The sequence below is a fragment of the Camellia sinensis genome, chromosome 11 (genome assembly GCF_055761805.1).
Source record: "Camellia sinensis isolate YWXY chromosome 11, ASM5576180v1, whole genome shotgun sequence".
Taxonomy (NCBI): domain Eukaryota; kingdom Viridiplantae; phylum Streptophyta; class Magnoliopsida; order Ericales; family Theaceae; genus Camellia; species Camellia sinensis.
This window is the reverse complement of record NC_138971.1, coordinates 89,479,561-89,506,937: the sequence shown is the minus strand read 5'-3', so window position 1 is coordinate 89,506,937 and position 27,377 is coordinate 89,479,561.

Below are 27,377 nucleotides of genomic sequence, written 5' to 3'. Positions count from 1 at the left end.
TTTGGCCAATATTGTTTAGCGGTATTAACACACACACACACGTATAAGGAAAAAAGAGGGCAGTACAACCACACGTTTAGAGAAGGATAACAAAAGTGGTGCGCGCACAATCTTCGGTTGCATGGCCAACCTAGATAAAAGGCGTGACAGACTTTGAGAAAGGTAAGCAAACTTTAGCCAACCTCTCTCTGCATTTCTTCTTCTTTCTCAAGTGAACTAACTTGACCGTTGGAGGGATTTTCTGGCAAACCACCCACCGCGTAGCTTACAATTGTTTTGTTTGTAGTAAACGAGACGTCGTTCGAAGCAATGCAAGCTTGGTAGCAAAGTGTACAGGTGACAACGAATATTTCTCCCCCATACATATATATTTATACAATTTTTCAACAATAATAATAGAGAATTATTTTTAGCATTTTTTATAATAATGACTAAATTTTTTAAGAAAATTACAAAATATTTTAAGCATCAATACAGTCTAAAAAAAAAAAAAAATGCAAATTATGAGAATGAGATTAATTCTAAACGTGGCCCACAATATAACAACTCTTCATTTGTACCACACACTTATTTCTAGACAATTTTCATAATTAATAAACCTAGAACAATAGTATTTCTCAAATATTTTATACCATACCTAAATGGTGTAACTTATTTTAGAGTCCAATCATTACTCTTTATTTTTATAAAACATTAATGTATAACCATAAAAAGACAAAACGGAAGTGTCATATATTCCTCCAAGCCACTAGGACCATGCAGCCAACGTGACTGAACCTCCTTGCCAAATTATGTGAAAGAATAATAATAATAATAAGAGTAATGCTTGGTGGCTCAAATATGAAATTGGTTCGAATGACTCGAAATTTATTTTGTCAGTCATCCGGACAGTCATTCAGCGAGGAGATTGACAATTACGGTCGACAATAGTGACAATCGTGATAGACAATCTTTCACCCGATCGTTCGAACAGATGTCCAACCAGTCATCTGACAAACGACCGGCCAACATAAATTCGGCCCATTCGAACCCTCCAATTCGAGCTACCACGCTTTTTCCTAATATTAATCCTTAAAAATCCTGACATTGATGGACTCCTCCTCCTCCAAATCCAATCAACTTCATCTCCGCTTCCTTACTTACTCACAAAACCCTTCCTCAACCACCACCGCCACCACCGAAACTTGCCTCGGCGGGCCATGGAACTTCAAGGCTCTCGCCATGAAATTGGCCTCTTCAGACCGGGACAGACCACTAACAGAATCCCGAAAAGCCCTCATCGAGAAACGCCTCTGTGATTTCTTCCCCGACTTTCACACCTCCAATCATCCTACCTATGCCTCTGTAACTACTATTTCTCATTCTCATCGTCTTCATCTTTTTGTACATATGTTTCTTTGTTTCTATGTGCATTCATTGATATATATATATACACATTTGGCTTTCAGGCTATTCGTTATGTGTGTGTGTTATCAACCATATGCAAAAGAAGCCTATTCAATTGTTTGTTTAGGCCATATTTTGCTATATATTTCATATGTAATTTTGTCGCCACATTACACGCTGTGTGGTTAAAGCATTTGGGGAGAGATTTGAAAAGGAAAGAGATATATCCGTAGTATGCTAATTGGTTCTTAATATCAATATGATTATGTGTTTGATATGATTTTGTGTGCCATTATGTGAAAATATGTGGTTTTGAATTTTTATCTGTTCACCGTAGGAATATCTGTTTGATTATTTGCTTTGGAATTTAAATTGAAGGCCTTATCGGCCACAGAAATTGAAATTGATTGCGTCATTGTGACTGGCATAATTTTTAGAGCCTACGGTGAAATTTAATTGAAAATTGATTCGGATCAAATTAATTAGATTAAATTAATCAATTAAGTGCTCAAATATCTAATATTAAATTAATGTGACTTAGTGGGGTTATATAAGGGCCATTACACTCTCAATTCTTCTCTTTTGTGTTCATTTGGCTGATATCAACTCTAAGAGAGAGAGAGAGGGTCGGCTAGAGAGGGAACAAGAGGGAAAATTTTGTGTTTGGCTCAAGTTTGAGAAATTGGAAGGTTGAACTCAAGAATTAATCATATATTGGACAGATTGAGCTTCTAGGTGAGTAATCAACCCTTTAATTCATGAGTTGAGTTGTAATTTTGTGGATTGAAGATTAATTAGTGAGTTAGACTATGAATTGAGTTGATCATGTTGAATTGAAGGTCAATGTATGCATGCATGTATGTAATTGCTTTGAATTCGCATGTTGAGCTTGAAATACATGATCCATGTAGAATTTTGGTTAAAGCTCATGTTTGTAATCACCATTTGCACTCTGTAAGTTGAGAATGAGAGTAAGATGTCACATGCATGTACAATTCATAGGGGTGTAAGTGTTGAATGCATGAATTTGTCATGTTGGGAATGAGTTCGTGTAATTTGGGACATGCATGTGATTAATTTGTGGAATTGAGATTCAAAATGATGTAATTTGGTATTTATACCATGTTAGTATATGTATATGCGAAGATTGAGCCAAAAGCATGCAATTAGAGCCTTTGAATATCAAGTTGAAGCTCAAGAGCATGTTCTGGATTTTCCAGAAAATTTGATGTCCGCTCGAGCGGTAGAACCTCCGCTCGAGCGTGAAATTCGGGCTCCCAGTATTTTTGCAGACATGGTGTTCGCTTGAGCGGGGGAATTTCACACTTGAGCGGGAAGCTATGTAGACAGACCTTCAGCTCGAGTGTCCGAGTTCGCACTCGAGCGTGAAATTGATGTTACCAGTACTTTTGCAGACCTCATGGGTCCGCTCGAGCGGGAAAGTCCACGCTCGAGCGAGGACCCCTGTTTCTGAAATTTTGAAAATACATTATGTGTTTCATTTTCCGTTCTCTTTCACTTCCAAGTACTTTTAGGCATGCATTAAGCATTGTAAATGAGTTAAAGGGATAATAAAAAAGCCTAAAGAGGAATATGTGAATTAAGGAACGGATTGAATCGTTTGTGACCCATGTATGTTATGTGATGTGTAGGGTCAAGCTCCAAGGCAAACCAACCAACCGATCACTGTGAGTAATATCTTGACAAAGATATCTGAAATATGTTGTTGTCTAATTGCTTACTTCTGTGTAAGTTTGTAAGTTTGTTAAATTGATTGGTGGACAATGTTTGCTATGTCAAGTGAATGGGCTAGAGGCCAGTATGATTTGAATGGTAAAATGAATGGGCTAAAGGCCAGTATGATTTGAATGAAAGTATGAATGGGCCAAAGGTCAGTTTGACATGAAAGAATGAACGGGCCAAAGGCCAGTTTGACATGAAAGAATGAACGGGCCAAAGGCTAGTTTGACATGAATAAATGAATGAATGGGCCAGAGGCCAGTATGATTTGAATGAAAGTATGAATGGGCCAAAGGTCAGTTTGACATGAAAGAATGAACGGGTCAAAGGCCAGTTTGACATGAAAGAATGAATGGGCCAAAGGCCAGTTTGACATGAATAAATGAATGAATGGGCCAGAGGCCAGTATGATTTGAATGGTAAAATGAATGGGCCAGAGGCCGGTATGATTTGAATGAAAGAATGAATGGGCCAGAAGCCAGTCTGACATGAATGAAAGACTAATGGGCCAAAGGCCAGTTTGATATGAATGGATTGGGCCCGAGGCCGTCTGAAGTGTTTGGAACCGAAGTTACTTGATCCATATCTCTTTAGGTGCTAGATAGAAATATGAATTGGGCCTAAGGCCGTTCGATGTATATTGTTCCAATGCATCTTCTTTAATTGATATTATTCACTGGGCTTTCACTCACGCTCATTCATGTGTTTGTAGGTGAGCCAAGAGAGGTCCAAACCCAACCTCAGTGAAGTCTGTGTGGAACAACCAAGGTTTTGAAGAGTCAACCTTTGTGTCTCATGCATGAGACTCGTCTTCGCCCTTTTGTTATGAATTTATATTTTGTCATGTTGACGAAGACTTTGAATCTGTTGTACATAGTTTCATGGGTTGACTTAGACTTAAATGATCTTATTTGTACAGAACTTTATGTTACTGTGTTTTCTGTTGTGAGTTATTAATATGTATATGTATGTTTTGTTATGATGTGCCATGTAAGCACAACTCTATGGACAAAGATTTAAATGTTGTTTCCTTTTGGCCCCCTTACTCTGATGAGTTATGTCCGGTTTGGTTTGAGGATGTAGGTAATCTCATGATTACTGGCCAGTTATGTCCTTAACCCTTGGGGGCGGGTTCGGGTCATGACAATAAATGTGTGTGAACTAGGTGAAATGTAGGTGTATTTACATTTCACCGTCATTTTCCCTTTCTATTTCCCTTTCTAAATCCTTCCACCAAACACAGCCTTATTGTGATTTTTTCAAGTAAGCCCCTTTTTGGAAGTGAATTTTTATTACCAAAATAGAAGAGATCTACAACAAAGCTCCAAAACTTGGTTCTCAAAGACAGGGAAAAAACAAAATGAAGCCCACTCAAAAAGGCCTTGTGTGTTGGTCTCTTGTGTTTGACTGTCCAAAACACCAAAGTTGTTTTGTGTGGGTTCGCAAGCCCTAACGTTAATTAGACTGTCTACAGTATTTTGATTTAATTGTATACGTTATTATATACTTGTACGCATGTATAAAATGATTGGTGTGCTTGTGTGTCAATATGTATATCTGCATTGCATATCCGACAGTGATCTGATTTGTGAAATGTTGACTCAGAAACTATTTTCTAAGAAATCAACTTGATCTTTCTCAAAATCTACTGTTGGCAAAAAAATAAAAATAAAAAAAATCTGATAAGCTTATTCCACATCCAGTACCTCCTTTGGCCTAGTCTCCGCTGAACTCTGTTTGGTTGAAATTTAATTTTCTTTCATGTAAAGCATTGGCGATAAATAGTGATGGGGGCCTTAATAAAAATATGCCATTTTGTTTCACATGACAAGGGCATGAGATAGGATTACTAATCCCGACCCAACCTTTATCTCGTGTTTAGTTATGCTTTTAGGGCTTGGATAGTTGTACAAACCGAATAAGAATCCCACATTTAGCGGATAAGTTAGTCTTGGTGGTAGGGGTGGAGTGGGAGTGGTGGGATACATAGTCCGGGATTAGGAAGGGGTTGGGATTAGAAATGAAATTACCAATATGCCACATTTACGATATAAAAACAAATGACAAACTTTTTTGGGATACTCTTTCTCTCTCTCTCTCTCTCTCTCACTCATCTCTCTCATTTTTCTCTCATCCCGAGCTGACCCAAACCAACTCGTGTAGTTTTAGAAGGTGAGCAGGTTTGGTTGGGTGCAGGGTAGATGAAAAAAATTGACAAGTTGGTTGGCTTGTGGTTAAAGTTGTAAAAGTGGTTCCATTTTTTCTTTTATCCCATGGTTATTAAAATCATGATCTAGATCGTAGGATCATACAATCCTATGATCGTACATTGCTAAAATGATCCAGATCGTTGTAGGATCAATGTTATAACAGGATCGCAAGTAGGATCATATGGGATCATGCAGGATCCTATAGGATTGTAGTTGGATTGTAAATTTTGTGATTTTTCACCTTACTTTTAATATATATCATTTTAATTTGTATTTTTATTTTTTTTAATAGAAAGTAGGATCTTACGATTCTCGATCCGATCCTACCTAGAATCCTAATTTTAACAACCTTGTTTTATCCAAAGATTAGAAAGTTGTTTGTGATGTTTAGGGCTTTTCTGGATCTTTTATTTCTTGTAGAGGACATCTTGTCCTCCTTTTTGTGTTTGTTCATGCCTTTTTATCAGTAAAATTTTCTTTTGATGTTGATAAAAATAAAAGAAAGTTTGTCTCCCTTCCGCATACAAATTGACCCAATCTGCTTATATGTTAAATTACTCTGCACTTGCCCACACAATATTATCTCCCTAATACTAATGCAATTAATCAGATGAAATATGGTCTTCAATAGCATCATGCATTCGATTAATTTGTGGATTTTATGTCTAGATGTAGAATAAATCATAATTTTTTTTATTTGATATTGTAAAAAATATAAGGTTGTATGTTCATTGATATTCTTTCCCATTTCCCATTTCTCATTTCATATTGCTTATATATATATATATATATTATTATTAGCAACAAAATGATTTCATTTAAAAATGGAAAATGGAACAAGCAAGTACGAGAAGTCCTCTAAAGAAAATGAAAAAAGCAAAGAAAATCAACTAATTTGGCAAGTGGTTTTGGCGCTAAAATAGCCACAAAAGACAAAATAGGCTATTTTAGCCACAACAAACAAAACATCACATCCAACCCATAATCATTACACTCTTCTCTCACAAAAAAAAGTCAAAAAAGTCAAAAAGTCCTTCCCAAACTAAGCTTTTTTAGCCCAAGCTAAAATAGCTAAAAAAGCCAAAAAGCCAACCCACTTCCCAAACGGAGGCAAAGCAAAACAAAAAGGGCCTCAAGGAATACAAACAACCCTCCAATCATTGAAAATCAAAAAAAGTGGACCCCCTTTAAAAGGGGCAGACATGTGCCCAAAACGAAGCCAAATGACCTACTTTATCCCATAGTGAATCCAAATCCACAACCTTGTCTTCAAAAATCCTTTTGTTCCTTTCCATCCAAATGACCCAGAAGATAGTAATGACAACACAAGGCCACAATGTATTTCTAACCCTCCTAAATTGCTCAAACTGTTGGTTTGAAACTTTCAAAATATTAAACCAACCTATCGATTTTGATTATGGGTAGGTTGGTGGCTGGTTGAAAAATACTTAATTCATTGAGGGTGATTCATAAGTCCTCTCTTATGACTACACCTAATGAAAGTATGAAACTATAATCGCTTCATTCTTCAATGACAGTTCACCGTCCATTCACCTCCAATAGTTTGGTACACCTCTTGTCTCCATAGGATTAATCTATCTCGACAATTGATGTCCTCATTAGCTATTGTGTTTCTCCCATCGTGAATCTCTCCTTTGTTTTGATCCATCTTTACCTCTCAACTATGATTTAAATATATATAGGTTTGGGTATGTAGTGTGGAGGCAATAATTGAATGTTTTTGGGTGTTGGCATAAAATATATATATGTATATATATATATATATATATATTTGATTTTACCATTTGTTTTTTTGGTTTCCATACCATATACATATCATTTATGTGCATTTTTTTTTTTTTAAAAAAAGCTTTGCCTTTTATATGATATCAACTATTTTTTGGGTGTTGATATAACAGACTCTGTGTTTTGTTTTCGACTATTGCTATTTGGTTTTTTAATTTATCTACCATATTCACATCATGGCTTTGCAATTTTTATTTTTATTTGGGTAAATTACACTCACCTCCCCAGAGGTTTAACATAATTACAGGTACTTCCCTTGTGGTTTGAAAAATTACTCTAACCTCCCTTACTTTTGAAACTAATATCTAGATTTCCCCTTGGGTTAACTTTGGCTCAAACAGTGTTGATAATAAAATGACTAATTTACCCTCGGTTCTTCTTCATTTCTTTTGCAGCCACAATTTTTTATTTTTTTTAAACATAATTCAGCAACCATAGATCACTACCCATCTTCTCTCTCTTTTCTCTTCTATAGCTATATCCAGAATTGTAACTGATCAACGCAAAGACTAAAAAGCCCCAAAATTTACTTTAAGAATGGGGGAATTTATTTGTGTGCATATATATATGTGTGTTGAATTGTTGATGAGGTTTGGAGAATTTATTTGACAATGGGATTGGTTTATGCATTGGTTGTTATCAATAACCCTATCAATGAATTGTTGAGGAGAAAGAGTGTAGAAGGAGTTTCTATAAAGAGAGACAGTGTAGAAAACGTATAAAAAAAAAAGGAAAAAAGAAAAAGAAAAATAGTATATATATGTAGTCACTTAGATTTAAAAGTTGACACACATATACATAGGATCATATGTCCCAGTTATGAAATTTGTGATATTTGATTATGACTTATTGCGGTGTTAATTATAGCTTGGTTATGACTCATTATGGTGCTAGTTTCATTGTGATGTTGGTTATCATCTATTGTAATTATTATTTTGGTTATGATCCCAAAGGTCTTTAATTATACTTTATGTGGTATTCAAGTATGACTTTTGTTTTTAATTATGACTGAAAAAGATTGAACACCACAAATGTCATAACTTGCATATGGTACACTATTTTGAGAATGTGTATTATAACATGATTCATCTATATATACTAGATATTTATATGTGCATATATAGATATGTATGCGTTTATATATATATATATATATATGCATGGGAGGTAAGTGTAATTTATTTCAATATGTTAAGCAGCTGAAGGGTAGTATTGGGATTTTTAGAATAATTATGGATGACATTAGCATAATCTATTTGATTTTGGACGGATGAGTAATAGAATGGGGTCTTTGTATATTAGTTTTAAAAGTAAGAGATGTTAGAGTAATTTCTCAAACTACAAGGGAGGTTCCTACAATTATGCTAAACCTCAGGGGAGCTAAGTGTAATTTACCCTTTTTATTTTTGCAATTTAATCGACCTTACCTTTGTCTTGTATGGTATGGCATCAATAATCTGAGCACTATCTTTAAATTTTATATTGTTATTTATTTATTTATTTATTTTTTGTATTTTATTTGGATTTTTTCTTAATGTCTTTGTTAATCTCCGTGTTTTAATTTTATGGCTTTTTTGTTCATAATTTCATTTTCGTATTCTTTGTGAAATGTTACTTTGATGTGATATTTTTTTATGTTGTGGGTTTTTTATTTTATTTTACTTATTTCTTATATGATGTATTAAAGTTATTAGTTTTTATTTTGCTATTTTTTAAAAATTTCTCATTTCATGAAGTTTGGGTTTACTTGTTGTATTGGTTTCTCATTTTATTCAAGTTGTTAGATGGTAGTTGTCAAATCAATAATCAAATTGTGAATCGAAAACCTAATTTTTGGAAATTGTGAATCGAATCGAATCAAATTGAGAATTGTATGATTAAGCACAAACTATAAAAATGATGTTAAACATTTGTATATATGAAAATAAAATAAAAAAAATTGTTTTTGGCATATGTTATACAATAGTTTTTATACAAGGACATGATTATAGTGGTCCCGTTTGTACCACATATAAGTTAACTTTTGTGATTATAGCTTTTTAGATTATTGGCTTAAAAGATTTAAAATAAGTTATAAATTTGTTTGATGCAACTTTTCATAATTTGTATAAAGAGTTGAACCTGTTTGGTTAAATAAGTTGTTACATAGCTTTATTATAGTTCAAATGTCCAAAATGCCTTCAAAAGTTATAATTAAGGCAAAAGAAATGAGACTCTTATATCCATATATGTATTTAAGGTTTTCAAATAAGCTAAAAAAAAAGCTACAAATTGTAGCTTAAGAATTTTATTTTTATTATTATTATTATTATTATTATTATTATTATTATTATTGTTATTATTATTATTTTGGGTGCTAAACAAGCTAAAATAGTAAAATAAGCTATAATCTAAAATTGTAACGAAACACCATTAGTCAACTTTTCTTAGTCAGCTAAATAAGTTGACTTATAAATGCTACCAAACTGGGCTAATTTCTAATTGGGAAGACATGGTCTTCATGGCAAGATATATAGGTTCAAATCACACAAATCGTAAATTTTTTTAAAAACTATAATATATTGACTTTAAAATTTAAAAAATGGAACTATAAACCTTAAATAGATTAGAATAAGAAGAAAGAGTAAGTAGGAAAATCCTTTATTTTAACAATCTAAAACACTTTAAAAAGTAAGTATGCTTATTATTTAAAAAAAAAAAAAAGCAATTGTGGAACCGTTGGGTGTGTTTGACCTTACCCATGTGATCCTAAACTAAGTTTCAAAATAACAATAGAGAATTCATGGGTGCAACCATGCAAGTAGCTTTAGTCTTAAACATCTTTAGAAGATCAATTATGACAGTTTTTTGAAGGAAAAAAATGAGCAAAAAGTAAGTTTTATTTCGTGACCAAAGCATTACTAATCTTCGGGACTAGTTATCCCTGGACTATAAGTTAGGGAATTCCTTATCTGGGCTATCCAATTTGGGCAAACAAACGGGGCCAAAGTGTTTAGTGATCTCATTTGCTTCTAGTTTGGTTGCAAAGCTCAAGCAGTGCATCAAGCTACAATTTGTGTTCAGAAAGAGGATGCTAAGAATGTTATTTGGTAGGGATCACAGAAATGGTAATTCATTCTGCAATCAGACCTTAATCTCCATCATATCCATTTCTTCTATTGCGAACAATGCTCACTTTTATGCTTTCGAAGCATTCATGGAAGACGGGGGGTTAATGGAGTTCTAATTGTGGCTTCTCAGTGAGCTATGAATTTGTCAGGATCTCTCGATCATGATTGTCTTCAACAGCCATTCAGAGAAGCTCTCTTTTGGACTCCCTAGCTTCAATTGTTCTAGTTGTTTTTCTGTATGTGTTTTGATTTAGTTTTACATTTTTGTGGCTGTTTTTTGTTTTCTGTTTTCTACTTTCTGCTTTCTGTTGTTTGTGCTGCTTTTTAGGCTCTCTCTTTTGCTTAGCAATGGTTGAGGGTTAAAAAATATGTACATGGTGAAGATTCAGCTTTTTGTGGTGCTTTGTGTGGGGACATAATTTTTGAATGACAGCACGTAACCGAGGTGATATCGAAGTGTCAGCCGAGGTGTCACGTGTCCTGATCATGATGCCGAGATGATCTCAGATAGGCCGAGGTTATCTCCGAAGATATCAGAATCCGGGATAAGCGGATAAGGCACAAGAGTCCTAGAATGAGAGAAGACTTCAGTTTGGATTAAGATAAAACTCTTAGAGAGTTTATCCCAATCCTACTGGGAGTCCAAGATTAGCAGTAATCCTGAGTCCATTGAAGTTAGGCTTCTATTGGGATTAGGATTGTGTTGGCTATAAAAGAGAGGCCCCCCCATGGGTCTAAGGTATGTCTTTTCTGCTCTGTCTAGTGAGTTAAGCACTTTTGGTTATCTTTGAGAGATATTTTACTAACTTGATCGTCGGAGTGTCCTGGATAGACGAGCCACCGTCGGAATCTCTTCTTTTTGTGACAGGTCGTTCGGGCTTAATCTATTCTGCCAGTGTTCTCCAGCTGAGTGCTTGATTGGCAGTGTGGTCGGAAATTAACCCACACACTTTGTAATGCAGATGATATATAGGGCAATACTGGAGTTGAAGGAACTGGAGAGTTCTACTGAGGAGTCCATATCAGAGTTCATTAGGAAGCAGTATGATGATTTGCCTTGGGCTCATTTCACTTTACTAAAGCATCATCTGCAGAAGCTTTGTGAGAGTGGTGAGATTGTTGTGACAAGTGACGAATGTTATTTGGTTGCTGATGGAATCACCAACCTTAATTCTGGCCCTTATTCTAGTCGTAAGAGAGAGCTAATGCAGCAGATGTGCAAGGGCTGGGAGAAGAAATTAAGGGGCCGAGCTAGGAGGCATAGAAATGTTCAGATTAAAGAACACAATCAACCAGCAGGAGAACAGATGGAAGGACAAGACCAAGTGGAAGAACAACATAATCAATTGATTGAAGAGCAGAATGTAACAGAAGAACCACGCAGTGATCTCATTGAAGAATTAAATGTGCTATGTGCTCGAGAGCAAGAGCAACAAAGTGTTCTGATTGAAGAACAAAATCAGCTAGAAGGACAAGTTATGGATTCAGAGCATCTAGAACAGAACCAACCCGAGTCTCCAAGCCTTGAAAGGCCTCCAGGTTTTAATTTAGTGAAAGTTAAGGAATTGTCCGGCTTACAGGAGTAGCAACTTCTAGAAGGGTCTCCATTTTCTTGTTGTCAGCAGAAGAATCCCAAACTCTAACTGGAAAGAGTGACAACGTTCATTGGCTTGCCTATGAGTGTAAAGCAGCTTCAGGTGGAGCAGCAACATGAGTATCCATATCCAGTGGAGCCTCCAGGTACAACGATGACATTGTTGCCTCTCTTTTCTTTTTTTTTTAAATATTTAATGTATTTTTTTTTCCACATGTAATATCAGTAAAATTTGTAAAATTAGCTGCAGACCCACAATTGGTTGAGCAAGAGCAGCAATCAAAATTCTCCAATTCAGGAAGGCCTCTAGAACTCTGTGCCCAAGAAAAGGCATGCAAACCCCTTCCAATGACATCAACAACTTCTCTTGCCTTACCTCTGAATTCAGAGCCACCTGAGCAGTGTAAACTGGATCTTCCAAATTCTTGAAGAATTCTGGATGTCAAAAAGACAACCAAGGGAGAAGTTGGTGAATTTTCTCCCACACTGCAGCAGATATTGGAGGAGCAGAGGCAACTACGGCGTCAAAATCAAAGGCAATCTGAACACAAACAACTAATGATGGAAGCCATGATGCAGCAGCAGCAAGGTAAGAAGCGTGGTCAAAAAAAGCAGTCCAAATCCAGGCCAGAGGCAATTATAACTCAAGATGTACCCATGAATTCCAGTCGGCAACTAGAGTTTCCAAACACAGGGAGGTCTTCAGAGCCAGAAACATTGACAACTTCTCTTGATCTGCCCGAGTCGTCTGAGACACAACCAGATTATTCAGTTCCAGAAAAGCCTATGGTTCTGGATTTGGTAACAATGGAACAATCATCTCAAACAGAGTTGTTCCAGTGATGAGTAAAGCAGCATGGTGAAAGAAAGATGACCAGATCCAAATCCAAAATGGCGAGAACACAGGATCTACCCATGAATTCAGAGTAGCTAACAGAGCTTCCAAATTCAGTAGAGTGTCAACGGCCTGAAATTAGAACAGTGGAGACAATTTCCAGGGCAGAGGAGCAGCAAGTAATGACAGCTGCTCTTGATTTACCAAAATGGCCTGAGCAGCAACCAGATGCTTCAGTTCCAGAGAGGCCCATAGAGCTGAATCTGGAAACAATGGATCAATCATCTCAAACAGAGAGGATACGGAGGCAACTACTGCGTTGGTGTCAAAGTACATCCGAGTCTAAACCACCAACTCCATCCATTACGGAATTGTTGCCCTCAGAGTTTCAATATCAGGAGCCAGAGCTTCCAATTGAAGAAAGTCCTTCAGAGATAAAACATACACAAGTAGAGGAATCAACACAAACAACAGAGCAACAAGCAAATCTCTTTGGTGGGCAAAAGCAGATCAAGTCCCAGCCAAAGATAATAACAGATTTTAATATGCCCATTGCTCTACAGAGGTTGGAGCAGAAGCAGCCACCAGAGCTTCCAAGTGCAGAAAGGGCACAGAAGCAAGCTGAAGTGCAAGCAGAAACAAGAGAAGCCACAGCACAGACAATTACGGCCTCGGCCTTCAAAACCTGAACAAGCTAAAGCAAAACTTCTGAATATGGGAACTCTGCAGGGGTTAAAACAGAAACCATCAGAGGAATTAATTCAACGAGGGCAGAAGAAACCAAAACCCAATGGTCTGCAGAAGCTATCTGAGCAAAAAACGAGAACAAATTCTCTTGATTCACTCTTGGCTTTACTGTGGAAGCCAGAACGACAACCAGTGTTTCTAAGTCCTAAAAGAGCAAAGAAGCAGCAGGACAAACAGGCACAGGAGAATCCACAACGTATGAAATTACGGACTCAGTGCCTCAAATCTGAAGCAGCTGCATATACAACTACAGCACAATCAGAGCCTGTGCAAGATCAACACGAGGAGCAGCAAAAACTAGATTGCCAAGATTGAGGGAGACCTCTTGAAAGAAAATTTGATATGACTTCAACTGTAGTGGAATCATCACCATCAGATCATCAGAATCAACATGAACACCAGCAGCCAGCTCCACGTGGTCGTGGGAGACCTCGTAAGTACAAACCTGATGATACAACGCTAGTAGTATGGTCTGCCTTTTCCTAGAATGATTATGAGAATCAACTTTGTCTTGCTTTCACTAATTCCAAATACTTCAGGGCCATAATGATAGCGAAGAATCTCATATGGCTAAATGCACATTATGAAAACATTTTGTTGCGATTTGCATGATCTCTTCAGGAACCAACTTTAGGCTCCATTGATCCTTGTTTTCCATATAGGTGGTGAAAGCATCTCATGAGGCCCAGAGAAGCCTTGGTTAGTGAATTTTGCACAATTCTAAAAAACTATAGACCAGCATTCACTCCTTTTTACAATCTCTATCAGTGGCTTACCTACTAAAGCATGTTTTGCTCAGTTTGTGAGAACACTTTACTATCATTCAACTCTTTAATTTCTGGTCTTGTTCATCTGAGATTTAAAGGCCTTCACTTTATTCCCTTGTTTGCAATACTAAACTATTTTCTATTGTTATGTATTGTTTGTTGTACAACTGTCAGCCTTTCAGTTAATCCATGTCCATTACGCGCACTTCATATTTAAACAAATAAAAAATAAATTAACTAACTAACATGTTCAGTTAATACCTGTAGACACCCCATTTTTGACCGTCCTCAAGACTTGGATGTCACCGCTTGAACACTCGGTGATCATCCATATTTGTGTTTGTTTTGAGTTCCCGGAGGTCTTGGCTACGCGCCTTGCCTCAAGATCTCTCGACTTGCTTGTTCTATGCTTGGTTTTACACCAAGGACTTGTTTGTTTTTGCACCAAAGGGTAGAGAGTAGCTTGCTAGCTACCCCTGATACCCACCGGCCATGGCTTGAGGCCACCGGCCGTGTTTTGAGGCTACCGGCCATTGGTGAAATAGTCCATTGGCTGGTCGGCATTTTGTGTGGCCGGCCCACCTCTTGTTTGGCCGATGGCCTCCTTTTCTGGCCGGTACCACCTTTTTGCCTTTTTCAGGCATGGTGCATGCCAGCTGTGCCAGCTGGAATGCACAAACCCTGCCCCCGTGCACATCTGTGGCTGTTTTGGCCCTTTTGCACCCTTTTTGGTCTAGCTTCTTGAGGAAGCTTGGACCTTTGTCTTAGCATCCTTAAGAAGCTTGGACCCTGCCTCAGCTTCCTCAGGAAGCCTTGGCCTATTTGCCTTGGCTTCTTGAAGAAGCCTTGATCCTTTTATTTAGCTTCTCTTGGAAGCTTAGCACCTTGGAGGGTCTATATAAAGAGACAAACCCTCTCCTTGTTTTTGGTTCAGCAAAATCAGACCTAGAACATATATATTCTGATACATACATCTTCTCTCTCTATATCTCCATCTCTCTCTTCATTTGTGTGTGTTTGAGGGCCTAAAAGGGTGATTTGTTTTTACTTTTGCACTAAAACACACACCATTACACCATACTTCGACTTTGGGAGGTGTTGAGGGTTTATTCTTGAGGTTTTGAGCTGGTTTTGATCAGAAGAAGGTGGCTGGACTTGCTGTTCTTGAGGTGTTCTTCAAGGGTAACACTTTTGCTTTAGATTCCCCAATCTTGCACTAGCTTTTGACCTACTTTGCATACTGATTTGAGCTTCGTGTATAACTGAAAAAAGTCTTGTATTTGTATGCTTAAGATACTTCATTAAGGTTATTTTGTTGTTTGGGGTCGATCTCCCCCTCTTAGGCCTTGTTTGGCCCTTTTTTGTACTCTCTTTGTTAAGTTTTGGAACCTCTTATGTATTGGCCTTCTCACCATTGAAATCCAGTGGATATTTAGTGGTGAAGAAGGGGTTTTGAGGTCTTGCATAGGGGAGGGACACCCCTCTCCCTTTGTCTCTCTCTTTTGTTTGCATTTTTGGCCCATAAGGGTAGCATGTATGATTAGTTGTTCTTGGCTTCATTCCAGAGGTTTTTGGGTGTTATTGGGTTATATTATGCCTCTGTTTTTGGTCGGGTTAAAGGTCCCTTGCATGCATAATATACTTGCTTTGTATTGTGACGCCCCGAATCTACACTATTGGTTGCAGTCAAGGGAGAGTTACTAATGAGTCCTATGGTCAATAACCAAGTAAGATCCCAGATCGCCGGAGGAGTCAAATTAGCCTCCCTTCTAAGTCCGGCTTTCTTAGGCAGCGCACTACCCTTTTGACAGATCTTTAAGGTATTGACACAAGGTCTCATAAGCAACGATAAGGTTCATACATATAAATATATAGAACATAAGTACATAACAACCTCAAATATTCTTAATTCCAAAGGCTTGTTCCATTACATTACATCCCAAAAGGAAAATTTAAATCTTCACATGAGCCTTACAAAATATCAAAAGGGATTTCTAATTTTCCTAAGATGGCCAAAAGTCTTTGAAGGTTTCAGGTTTGTCGTCTCCAGCTCTAAGCTCCTCTTCGGCACCTGACATGACACGCCGTGAGCTTTGAATGCCCAGTAAACACACACACACCCCATCCCTTTTTCCCAGTCCAATACTGTAACGCCCTCAAAAATAACCCATTATATATCATTGACATGCATTATTTAAAGAAGACAATATATTAATCCATTCATCAGAGTATTACTAAATAAAGCATTACATGTAACATCGAATAAAATGCCCTACAGGCTTACATCTTTCCAAGCCAACACTTGGATACAAAAATATGAGTTCTAACTCAATACAAGAAAAAGCCCCAGGCTTGAATGTTTACATGTACTAATAATTAAAGACAATTAACTAAAGGTAGTCTTCTTCAATCCAGAAGCCAAACCCTCCCAAGCTAAGTCCTTGGAGGTAGTTTATCACCTGAACCTGAAAATGATGTTCCCATAAAGGGTGAGCCACAGCCCAGTAGAAATATACTAAACCACATATAAGCAATGAATAAAGCAATAGCATTCAACAGATGGTTAACCAAAATAATCAATTACTTCATTTTACAGTCTCATGACACTATTGCCAAAGATACGTTTTACTTTCCAATTTTATCAACATGGCTCAGAACCTGGCCAAACTTACAACAGTGAATCACATATATCATATTCACATCCTTCCAATATCAACAAACAAATGAGACTCAAGCTCAAATCAAACACTTCATACTTCCAGATTGATACACATTTTAGTGCTGTATCAATAAAGCACTTCTATATAAATAAGCACACATAAAAGTGATGCTAATGGAGTCCATCCCCTATCTCCTCCCAAACAAAATCCGGTTTAGAGGTCCATCCCCTATCTTCCCCTAAACCGTGGAGTACATCCCCTATCTCCTCCCACACACAAAACAAGGTATGCAAATGCAATGCTCAATCAATACACGTATTTTCTGTATCAATGCCATAGTCAAAATTAATGACTTAACCAATGTGATTAGTTTCAGTTATTCCTAATCCACATGCAATGTCTACAACAATCACGACTATCCTCCACCGATAGCCCAAAACAGTTATTTCTAAACTGAAAATAACTATGTAAACAATTCAATAGACAAATGATACCAATTACCCAATTACGCCATTTAATCAATAATTTCCCCAATTCCATGAATTACTTATACAAATTAATTCAATAATACAACTAGGGTTTTTCCCAAAATTTACCAAAGTATCCCCAACATATCAAAATACCAAAACTTAGGACAAAACCTATAAAATGGAGTAGGAAATCCCTACCTCGAAGAAAACAACACAAATGGTGAAGACAAAGATGAGTGCCCAAATACCAAAGTGCTCCAAATCGCCAAATGTTCAGATTAAATGAAAGCCCTCGACTCCCACTATCTTTTTAATGAAGGATCTAGGGTAGAAACACACCCTAAGTGGATCAAATCTAAGAAAGAAGGTGAGTAGGGAGAGAGAGAAGTCGGACCTAGGGTTTGGAATCAAAAAGAAGATGAAAAGGACTGATCAAAACCCGCTGCTGTAAATATATACTGGACAGGCTCGCTCGAGCGAAGCCTTTGTCGCTCGAGCGACCAGACACAGAAAAGCTATGCTCGAGCCAAGGGAACCTTGCTCGAGCCAACAACCTAAAAGCTCGCTCGAGCGAGAGAAAGCTCGATCGAGCGAAGAACTCAAAACCTCAGGTCTGTAAACAGACTCACGCTCGAGCGAAGGAACCATCGCTCGAGCGAAGAACAAACTAACTCGCTTGAGCGAAGAAAATATCGCTCGAGCCAAGAATGCAGAGCTACAGGTCAAAACTGGACGCCATCTCTCGCTCGAGCGACCAACTCCTCGCTCGAGCGAAGAACCAAAATCCTGGACAGCAACACTTGGTTTCTAAACCCAACCAACCTGAAACAAACCTGCCCAACACATCCTATAATTCCAAATGAGAAAATAAAGGACAACAACAACAAATATTCAATGACAGAATCTACGGAACCTAAGTCCGGATACAATAATCAAATGGGAAAAGACCAGGGTCGCTATAAATACACAATCACAAATATTAAATAGTAAAGCATGACACTCAACCAAATAAACAAAGGGTTACAAGTTAGATGTTAGTAAACTAGAAATCCCCCAAAGAGATTTCGTCCTCCCAACCACAAGAATTGGACACCAGACTATTCGGAACTCCCCCTTTTGCTGCTTTGTTGCCGAACTAACCTCGGATGCCTACCAACGGTTATATACCGCGTAGCGCCAACCGCAGGGCCTCAAAAGGGATAGCGAAAAGAAAAAGTTTTATCTCCTGAATCCGACCTCATCATTCCAGAAAAAGTTTTATCATCCTGAATGTCCCATCCGGACCCATCCTTATCTCACCATTCAAACCGTTGCAAGGAGTCCGAATACTTCCGTTCCATTCCAGGGTTTACGCGACAACTGCTTGCGCAAGACTTTAACTTTCAAATAGGGAACGCATCCCAAAAATCCATATATCACATATTCTCATCTTTTCATTACTCAAGTGCTTGAAAACCCAATACCCTCCCAATTAGGTTTCCCGTTGAAGTTAAATGTTTTACATCGAGGTTAGTCTAATTGATAAGACAATAATATCCACATAAGCATGCATCCTTAAGACGAGGAAGATAAATAACATAACCATAACACATATAATATCATGCCAAGATATGCTCATAAGTAAGTAGGCAATTTCATGAATTCAAGGGCATAAAACATCCATGCATAACACAGTTTCCAGATTCAACATCACATAAAGATTAAAATGAAAGGACTATTTTAGATCTTCCACCGGACTCGGTCTTCCTATAGTTCGTAGAGAATTTGATCTAGTTTCTAGAACATTTTTCGGAAATGGGATTGCTTTTCCAGATTTTAAGTTATTTAGAAAATACTCCAGCGCTGTCCAGAATCTGTCCAGATCCATCGACCGTTACGAAAATTTGATTTTCTTGCAAACCGCTTGATGTTTTTCGATGAAACTAATTTTAGTTGAAAGATAACATCTTAAGGAAGGTTTTGATATAAAATAGAGGTCCAGAATGATTTTGTACATTTTTCTAGAATTTCTGGAAGTGGGCTGAAAAAAACAGATTCTAAGGTGCTTTGCCCAAAATAAGAAGATTTATGAAAAAGGGGTTCCATCCAGGGAAAGTTTCATTTCTTTTGTGAAGAAAATATGCTGACTATCACATGTTTGACTCAGAAAATTTGGTTGAAAGAGTGCTCTTGAAAAGTTGAGAGATTGGTACAAAAAGAAGATGGTTTTGTGCCAAAATGGGAAAAATACAAGAGAGATGGAATCAATGCTCAACTTTTAGCATTTTTAACAAAAGTAACTCATCAATAACAGATCTGAAAACATTATTTAGAACCCTTAGAAACATGTATTTGAAAAAGAAAAATGAAAGAGAAGGTTGTGTTGTGGCTTACCTACAAAGCTTTGCACAAGAAGCTCTCTTCTTCCTCCTTCTTCTCTTCTAGACTTCTCTTTCTTGCTCTCCTCCCTCTCTCTAACCTAATGTGTGTATGTGGGTGTGGTGTTTGTGCTTTTCCAAGCTAGGGGAGGTTGATATTTATAGACAATTCATGATGTAAAATGTCCTAAAAGCCCACTAGTTGGAAATGGATGGAAAGTTTAGGATTTGTTTGAAGTGTTAAAGGAAAAGGGATGGTTTGGGAGGCTTACTCAAGGATTTGGCAAGATTTAGTTAAAATAGAGCTAGTTTAGGAATTAGTATCCTATGTCTAGGGTACTAGGTGGTGTTCTTTCTAGAATTTCATGATGATATATCTTGAAAGTTGTCTCTTCGCGTCTCCCTATGGTGGCTGGCGTCTCCCTATGGTGGCTGGCCCTTGGGAAGGGTGATGGGATTATTATTTTAATCATTTTAGGTATTAGGGGCACAGTTCTCAATGTATGCATATATATAGATTTTAATTGATTGATGGTACTAATAGTATTAGGGTACATGTACTATTTTTGGGGTAATTCTTGAAATTAATAAAAGAAATGAGGGCTTGGAATTAAACTCATGTATTGGAACCTTATTTACGTATTTACTTATGATCTAGTTAGGTTTAGGGCTATAGCAAATCTTTATTGGTACCAAAGTCATTATTGCTCCAAGATTCATGGGATTTGTTTGTACTAAAGTATAATGATGACGGCTAGTCATGTCCTTGAGATTTGGGGGGATTTCCCTATTTATTTTGTGTACAAATCTTGGAAATTGTAAAACATAATGTTAAAAAAAGATTTTAGGGTACAAGTGTATATATAAATATATAATGGTACTTGTTTGAGGTCAATTTGTGATTTAATAAAAATGTGAGGGCTTGGGCTCAATTAAAATATCTATTTCAAGTGAAGAGTTAATAAATTAGTGTTTAGGAAAAATAATTCAGTTTGTATTATCTTGCTTTAAATTTAAAGGTAAATAACTGAATGAAGACTGTAAAAATCGAAAGTTAGGGTTTAGAGCAATTAATCTAAAATTTGAGAGTTAAATAATTAATATTAGAGTGTTATAAATGATTTCTAAGCTTCCAGGGTCGATTAGGGTTTGTATGGTTTCGTCCGTGATGCGTTTTCGACTCTAGGGTTTAATTTGCGAGCAATCAACGAATTAAAGGCTTTGTTATAATAACTCAAAATTTTGGGACCTAATAAGGTTTACAAAAGTTAGGGGTCTCACATGTATTCCCCCGTTATGCCTAGAAGTGCGTCATGCATTTAACCTACTATGCTCTCATGTTTTGGCCTAACTTTGTGAAGTTCTTAGCCATGTCTTACCATGCTTAAGGTCTGTTTGGAGATTATTTGATCATATTTACCATGTTTGGTATAGCCCCTTTGTATTTTGGCTTATGAGCCTTGAGTGTGTGAGTCATGAGCATGTTTTAGTTGGGTTGTTTCAATAATTTGGAGTCATTTCACATACCATTTCAGTCCCTAATCCATGTTCCTATGCATGTATCCATCACCCTTTTCATGCCTTGAAGAGGTGTCCTTTTGTGCCTTGAAATGAGCATTGTGCATGCTTATGTATTTAAGTTTTGGGGGCTGCCATATCAGTGGGTTTTGGGGCATATTTTGATGCATAAAAACTCTGTTTTCGGTTGCTTAGTTCATGCCATGTTTGCTTGGGGTAGGTGTTAAGCAATGCTCTCTTTTGTGGCCTTGAATACCTTCTATTTTGCATCCATTCCCTAGCATATCTTGGTGTCATCTTTTGCATGCTTTCAGAGTTTAACATGAGTGTTTAATGTCCAAGCATACTACCTTTAAGTATGCTTAAAGTTGTCCCCTTCCATGCTTAGATGATAGGCCTTGGTGTGTGCATGCTTGCATGCATAAGTTGTGCCATTTTTGACCCTTTTGGCCACTGTTTTAGGGTGTGGCTGAGGCCTCCCATTTCAGTCTAAGTCCATTCTTGTACATAGTTGTATGTTTGACTTGTTGCCTCTCGTTGCATGCTTGCATTGTACCATGTTTGCATCACATGTTAAATTGGATTGTATTGCCTCTTGCATGATTAGCACATTGCATGCTTGCATAATAGATTGCATTGCATTTGGCATGTTTTGCATCTTAGCCTCATATTGCATTCTTGAGCCATGTTCGTATACATGCATTGCATTGCTTGGTTTGGGGTGTCAAACCAAGCATGAGGATTGAGAGTATTCGTACTCCAAGTGACGTAACACGTCTCAATCCTCAATTGCCGACGCCCTTGATCTCAATATGATAGGGTGTTGGCATTCATCTCTTTTGTTGCATGCATTTTACATTGAATGGCAAACTTGGCCTCTTCGGCCATCATGCATCAAAATGCATAATTGATGGCCCGAGGGCCGAGGGTCATGCTCCCTTGAGTCCATTTCATGATGAGGAGTGTAGCCATGCTCATATTTGCTTGAAAATTCCATGCCATACACTGTTTGCCCTCTGCTACTATCAACTGCAGGATTCTGCAGGAAGAAATAGCCGGCCGGCTACTTTGAGTGCCGACCGACCAAATACAATTAGCCGGTGGCTCAACCAATGGTCGATGACCATTCCCTTCGGCCGGTGGTGTTCCCACTTGGTCGGTGATGCTCCCCAGTGTTCAGAGAAGCATCCTTGGGACTTGTGAAAATTTTCAGAGGAGCAGGGCAGTGTAAACAGAGGCAACAGTGGCATGGTACAGGTTTCCGGGCGAGACGAGTCAAGCATGCACCATTCGCGCATTCCAAGGTAGGGCTGCAGCCATCTTCCTTCTATGTTTAATTCATTAATTAATTAGAAGTTCTGTAATAATTAATTTAGCAGTATTCATTTGGTTGTGTAATATTATTTGGACCCTCCGAGCGAGGGCAATTGTGTAATAAGTGTGTGTGAGTGTGTGTATGTCTTCCAACCCCACTTCTTTCTTCCCTTTTATTTACTAGCTTTCGATGGTTAGTATTAGGACATATTTAAATTAGCATACCTTATGTTATGCATGCGTGCATTCATACATTTGTCTTGCATGCACGGGCTCGGCGCATCATACTAACTGCATTCGTGTTTCAATTCCAAATTGAATACGTGTTAGTTGTACATTTCGCATGTCATTTTAGAATAGTCGAGCTTATTGTATTCGCATTCCTGCATGTGTTGCATTAGGCATTTTTGTATAGTTAGGATCATGTATGGATTTCTAACATAGCTTTTGTTTTGGCTTGAAGTACTCGGTAAGCTTTTACGCTTTAGCATCCTTGCATGCGTGTGAATGTTGCCATGACAGCATGATTACCATGAGGCTATTTGCTTATGTGATATAACTGCTTGAATGCTTGTGGATGGAGGTTGAATTACCTGAATTGGAATAATGCATTAAAACCGTGAGTTTTAAGCCCACTTGATAATGGCAAAAACCATCTTTTCTAAAGCCCACTTGAGGGTGGCAAAACCTGCATTTTAGCCTACTTAAAAGTAGCAAACTACTTTAAAAAACAAACATGAAATGTTTTGTTCTAACTCAGGCGATTCAGTCTATACTTGTATGTTGTGCGCATCATATAGTAAATCTAGGCTAATAACCGGAATAAGAACGCATAATGTTTTCAAAACAAGATATCATGATTAGTAGAGGCCGATCTTCGGATCGGGCGAGAGGGGGTGCTCATAGCTGACCTTCCCCAATCGTACCCAAGTTCCCGAGCCGAGGCAACTCTGGTGATGACGGACACGTAGCCTTAGGCAAACGAGTTAGGGTTTCCTAAATTCTCCCAAAATAAAATATTTAGGTGGCGACTCTGTATCTGGCAAAGTAGTCCATGTTTGGCACTTCTTTACAAAAATCTGTTTTTCAAAACGATATGCCAGATTTGGACTCTTTGGTTTAGATTAAGAACCGTGACAATTAGAATCCGAACTGTAGTGAGCCCAAAACAAACAGAACGGGACTCATCCTCCCGGGGCATTCGGGGACGTCTACAATACCACAATTGGTACTGTAACTTTCAAATTTCCAGACGCAAAGCTATAGGCAAGCAGAGTTAGAATTGTTTATTAAATTCCATATGGCATTGATCACATCTACATGGAACTGTTTATTAAATTCCATATGCATTGATCACATCCGCATCTTCATTTTTCTGGAAAACTTCAGTCTCATAAAGTGAATATTGTCACCAACCAAAGTATTACAGTAACATTACCTTTCCTTTCTGTTTTGGTTAACAGATGGTTATATTAAGAGAAAGAGTATTCATAAGTCGTAAGAAATGGCTTCAATTGTTTAAGCTTGTATTCATATAACCAGACAAAAAAATAAAATAAAATAAAATAAAATAAATTCACTTGCTTTCCTATGTATTAGTAATAGTATAAACTGCTCCCTTCACCTTTCAATGATTGTTTGGGATAAGAAAATTAATTCATATAACTAGACAAAAATAAAATAAATTCACTAGTTTTCCTATGTATTAGTAATAGTAAGAAGATGAAATCAAATAAGGCTTTAGGATCCGATGATATCCCTATTGAAGCTTGGAAATGTTTAGGTAAGAAGGGGGTTGCTTGGTTGACTAAGTTATTTAGCAAGATTTTGTTGACTAGGACAATGCCAGAGGAGTAGAGGAAGAGTATCTTAGTGTCAATTTATAAGAATAAAGGAGATGTCTAAAACTGCAACAATTATAGAGAATCAAGCTAATATGTCATATAATGAAAGTGTGGCAGAAAGTGATGGAAACAGAGGTGTCAGAGAATCAATTTGGGTTTATGCTTGGTAGGTCAACAATGGAAGCGATCTATCTTTTGACGAGCGTAATAGAAAAGCATAGAGCAAAGAAAAGAGACATTTATATGGTTTTTATCAATCTTGAGAAGCATATGATAGAGTGTCTCAAGATATAATCTAGTGGGTGTTAGAGAAGAAATGGGTGACAAAATGTTACATTTGCGTGATTAGGGATATGTATGAAGGTATGGTGACCACTATTAGATCGCCCTTTAGAGAGATAAGTGAATTTCCAATTACTGTAGGGTTACACCAAGGATCAACCTTAAGTCCTTATCTTTTTTGCTTTAGTTATGGATGAGTTGACGAGAAATATTCAGGATGATGGGTCATGGTGTATGCTTTTTGCAAATGATATCGTGTTAGTGGATGTGACTAAAGAAGGAGTTAACACTAAGTTGGAGACTTGGAGAGAAGCATTTGAATCTAAAGGATTTAGGACAAGCAAAACTAAGATAGAGTACATGGAGTGTAATTTTAGTAACAGTAACAATGGAAGCAGAAGAGAAGAGAAGTGAAGATTGAAAACCAAGAACTACCCAAGAGTGAACGTTTTCGTTATTTAGGATCGTCACAATGGCTGAGGAGATTGGAGCAAATGTGATTCATAGAATTAAGGTGGGGTGACTTAAGTGGTGGAGTGCATCTAAGATATTATGCGATAAGCGAGTATCCACTAGGCTAAAAGGAAAGTTCTATAGAACGGCTATTAGAACAGTGATGTTGTATGGGTCAAAATGTTAGGCAACAAAGAAACAATATGTTAATAAGATAAGTGTTGTTGATATGAGGATACTAAAGTGGATGCATGGCAAGACTAGAAAAGATAGAGTTAGGAATGAGTATATTTGAGAATGGGTAGGAGTAGTACTGATAGAAGGTAAGTTGAGAGAGAATAGATTGAAATGGTTTGGTCATATACAACGGAAACTAACAGAGGCAGTAGTGAAGAGATGCGATACAGTGATGGTAGATGATAGTGTTAGGGGAAGGGGCAGACCTAGATTGACGTGGGTTAGTGTAGTAATAGAGAGATGAACCTCTTTAATTTGACTAACAAAATGGCTTTGGATAGAGTCGAGTGAAGAAAATTGATTTATGTAACTGACCCTATTTGATGGGACTTAAGACTTGGTTTGGTTTGGTTTGGTTAGATTTAGTTATAAACCACTCCCTTCACCTTTTAATGATTGTTTGGGATAAGAAAGTTAATTGTTTCTGGTTCTGTATATTACAAAATATGATCTTTATTAAAATAGGTCTTGAATTGATTGCAATCCAATGAAGTGATGTTTTGCTTTTTAATTAAATATCGTAACGAAACATTGTTGTCGTATTTCTTTTATCTTGTTGCCTCGTTGGCATATTCATTTCTGCTTTGTTTTGAAAGTTTGATTCCCTCCTCGCCTTTTTTCTAACTGTTAGAGTGTTTTTTTTCCTTTTTTCATATTATGATAAGGGCATTTTAAATCTTGTACCGTTTTAATATAAATACGTGTTAAAGAGAAAGGAATGTGATTTAACCCCTAAACCTATTTATGTAATATTTCGCTGCCTCTTCTCTTCTTACCTAACCATGATTTTCGTACTCTACAATTTACCTTGGTATCAGAGCAATACGATCCAACCCTAGGTGTCAAAAGTGTCTGAAAATTATCACAGGGTGCTAATGACCTGCTAATGTCATCAATTATACAATTATGTCAACATTTGTACAAATGCCGAGGTCTGACAACTACTTGACCTAATTTGTCTATCTTGATTATTATGGTGATTTTCTCAGATTTTGAATCCATTGATGTGAGCTTTCTATTTTTATATATTTTTTAAATTTTTTTTGGTCTCTATTTTTTGATCTACGATTTGGAGCATTACCCATAGTTTTCATTGGTTGCAAACAACTCTATGAGTGTCGAAATTCTAGTGGAAAGATTGGATTGAGGTTTTTTGTAGATCCATTGAGGTTTTTTGTATTCAGCTACTCAGTTATAACCTTATTTTGGTTTCTCTTTGTTTGAATTACCTTTTGATTGACTTTTTTTTCCGTGATTTTGGTTCTGTTTTGTTTCAGTCTGGCTCGGTTCTTGCTCTAGTATTGCACTTGTTTGGTTGAGGTTTTGACTTCGTTTGGCTTGGATTCATCTTCCATGGCCAAGGGAAAACCCCCTAATGCTTGATGGCCGATCCAAACAACTGGTGAGCAAGGATTAAACAAAAGCAAAGAAAATAAAATAAAGGCCAAGCATAAGAAACAAAAGAATGCTAAATCTCTTAACTCAGTTATATTTTGAATATCCAAGGCATCTATCAATGACAATAACTATAGTATTTATAAGTTAACCACACGCTTCGTAATATGGACATAGAAATCAAATCCCAAAGTAAACAAGTCACATAATTATTCTTAAATTCATGCCTAAGTCAAATAAAATCTTAATCTTCAAAATTTCTCATCCAATTCCTTTTCGTTGCCCATCACCCCTACCACTCAAGGATGATGATTTGTATAGATCAATTACCTCAAATAGGTTGAATGGTCTAAATTTTCTAGCCTGGGATCTGGGCGCACACACTGAAAGTTTTCCTCCAAGAAACAAGACTAAAATATATAATAGATCCTCCTCCATAAGGGGATTCAATAAATGAAGATTGAATGAGTGAGGATTCAATTGTTATAGGATAACTGTGGTTAGTTTAGAACCCCATGTTGCTACTACTGTTGAATTTTGTGATTCTTCTAAGAAAATTTAGGTCTCTCTTACATGATCTTTTTCACATCAAAGTAATGTCTTTTAGGATTATGAGCTTTATGAGAAGATTTTCACCACTAAAATACTTTCC